Here is a 3,171-nt window from a genome sequence, read left to right as displayed (position 1 = left end):
AGCCCGGGAGAATGATCCATGTGCTTTTGGAAAGAAACAGGGTGCTACGGAATGCAAAAAGAACCATAATCCTAACCCTAACCTATTCCCTAGGGGAAAGGTGGCAAGAGGTGGAGAAAGGTGGACGTGAGCAGCATGGGTTAATTTCAGCTGATGGAATGGTGTGTATTGTAACTTGTATCTTCTCTTTATTTTCTTTTTGTCATTTTTTTTCTCAATAATGAGGAGGTCCATCGGATCCTATACTCTCCGTCTCCATGTATCTTTCATCTGATGTTGGGATTCAAAATTGAAACATTTTCCCTTGATATCTTCTCCTTATGAGCAAAGATCATCATCCTCAAACTTTTTTTTCAATGACATTTCTGCAACAGATTCAGTAAGTTTTGGGGAAATGATGGACAAATTTTTTGGCAAAAAATTAAAAAAAAACTGTGGGAACCTCAGGGGAGAAATCCTCAACCCACATTTATGTACGTATGCAGTGTGTGTGTGTGTGCGCGCGCGCACTCCATTTACCACTTGCTTAAAGCAATTGGCACCTCCTCTAACATCCGTGTGTGTGTGTATGTGTGTGCGTGCGTGCATGCGCATTCCATTTACCACTCAATCAATCAATCAATCAATCAATCAATCAATCAATCAATCAATCAATCAATCAATCAATCAATCAGTCAGTCAACTGGAACTGACCAAAAAGATTCAATGAAAGGAAAAAAGGTCTAATCTTTCAGAGAAGCGAGAAGAAGGCAGCTCTCTTCCATCTTTCCCTCTCCAACAATCCCCACATGCAGGAGTGAATTCTTCACTTCACCCTCTTGGATCCCAAAAGAGGAAAGGAGAAATCCAGGGGAGGCCCCATGCTAGGCTGTCCAGGGTTGGAATCTCACCGACACCACCTGTTCTTGGTGAGCACAGGGTTGGGACAAACAGGACTGGGAACCAATGGAAAAACACTCTGCACATGTTCAGAGAGGCACTGCTGTAGACAGTTAAACTGGGACTCACACAACCTGGGTTTGAACCCCCACTCGCCCAGCGAACTCACAGGGTGTGCTTGCTTTCACAAATCAGAGGCCTAAAGAACTGGGCAACAGCATGAAGTTGACAGAAGAGACTCAAAGTGAACCTCAGAATACAGGGATTTCACACCCATCTCAGTGGCCTCTCTTGCTCTCAACAAGTACCATGGAAGATCTGATAGGTGCCCTCCAAATGCTCCCGATGCTTCCTGCGATTGGGCTAAAATTCTATGAAATACTGATCTAAGCTTTACAACATGTCACATCCTGCTAAACATAGGGTTATAGTTTAATAAATAAACAAGCACAGCAGCGCATCTGATCTCAAAGAAAAAAAGAGATCTCACCTGCCATTAAAGTTTTTTTTTTTGGGGGGGGGGTTGAGTTTGATTCTTGTCTTTTCGTCCAGAGAAAAGCAGGAGAGTATCAGCTGAGTCTCGCCCCGTCCTCGGGAGAAAAGAAAAGAACCCAAATCATTCTGGAGGCTTCTTGGGTGGAGGAAACCAAAAGCTTTCCCTAAACATAGAAGCCTTTGTCTTTTTGACAATCTGGAGAATTCAATTCTTTCAAAAGATTATGAATGGGGGGGTGATTGGGTGCTTCTATACCCATGATTCCAAAAGCCAGGAAAAAGCCCAAAACTCCTGCACAATCCCGTGCCCGCCTTGCCAGCAGGAAAAAGGTCAAGCCTGACAGAAAAGGGCGGCTGAAGAGTGGCCACACCCAAGGCCAGGGGGTCTACAGTAGGGGGCCCACAACCTTGGGCCTCCGGATGTTCCTGGACTTCCGCTCCCAGAAATCCTGGCCAGCAGAGGCGGTGGTGAAGGCTTCTGGGAGTTGTAATCCAAAAACATCAGGAGGCCCAAGGCTGGGGACCCCTGGACTCTGCAGGAGACCCCCTTCTGCTCTTTGCCCTTCACAGCCCTGGCCATGGCTTTGTGTCTGGGGGAGGAGTGGTCACTTGACGAAAAGGGAAGTCAGCTTCTGGGATGTTCCCTCGTGTGGTTTCTGTGAACGGCAGTGGTGCTGGGGGGAACTCCTGTTCAACCCCTCCATCCTCAGCCTGTGGAGTTTTTCAGGTTTCCATTAATTCCCCATACTGTTTCACAGAGGCATGAAAAACTGGAAAGAGGCTATCTGGAATGTGGTGCTCCGGCACCACCCGTGTGAGTATGTCACACAACTCCGCCTGCTTTTTAAAATCTTCCAGGAGGCCCTTCTCTCAGCCTCTCAAGCATCCAAGGTCTGGCCATCCAGCCTACCACCATCCCCTGCGCCAACAAAAACAGTAAGATATAAACAAGCAAAGAGGAGAAAAGTAATTTTGAATGAATGCACAAATTGTAAGCTAATTAACAATCTAATGACTGAATTTCCTGCCTCTAAGAAAGTATTCCTGGACTCCAAGAGGAGATTCAGACAATTTCCTGAGAATATTTTTAACCCAAAATCAGCAGTGGGAAGAGCGCTAGTGTGGGGGGTTTGTGGGTCAGGATTCAGGTCAGGGCCTGGTTCTTGGGCTGGAAACTTTCCTCCCTTGCAGGGGCAGCAGCAGCTGCCTTGGCTGCCAGATGGGCAGCATAGAAATGAAATATCATCATCATCATCCCTCCCTCCCAGCTGATCACCTATCTTCTCCCCCCCCCCTCCAAGCCCCATTTCTCTGGGACCCCTCCTATCCCCCCTACACCCACCCGTTTGCAGCCCCCTCCTCTTCCTCCTCGCCACCCAAAAAGGCCCCCCTTTTCCCACTTGGGGCTTTCCAGGAACTTTCCCCAAGCTTTCCAACAAAAGCGATGTGTGGGGGGGGCGGGGTCGCGTTTAGACGTCGGCTGCAGAAGGTGGGGGGGAGGAAGAAACAACCACAACGGGGGAGGGAGAAGCAAGCCTGAGGGGACTCGGCAGGGACACACTGAGAGAGGCGGGGGGGGGGGGGCGGCGGAGTATCGGGATCTCCGCCCAGTCCTCTCTTTGTGTGTGGGGGGGGAGGGGGGATACAATTGGTGACTTTTAGTCTCCGTCCTGGGGAAGAAGGGGGGGAACATAGAGTTACGAAGTGGAGGAGGAGGGGCTGCTTCCGGCTCTGGGTCCCACCGGAAGTGGGAGTCGTGCCCCTTCCTCCCCCTTTTCCTCTCGCTTTTTCTTCCGA

This window comes from Pogona vitticeps, chromosome 7 (genome assembly GCF_051106095.1).
Source record: "Pogona vitticeps strain Pit_001003342236 chromosome 7, PviZW2.1, whole genome shotgun sequence".
Classification (NCBI taxonomy): domain Eukaryota; kingdom Metazoa; phylum Chordata; class Lepidosauria; order Squamata; family Agamidae; genus Pogona; species Pogona vitticeps.
Note: the sequence above shows the minus strand (reverse complement) of the source record.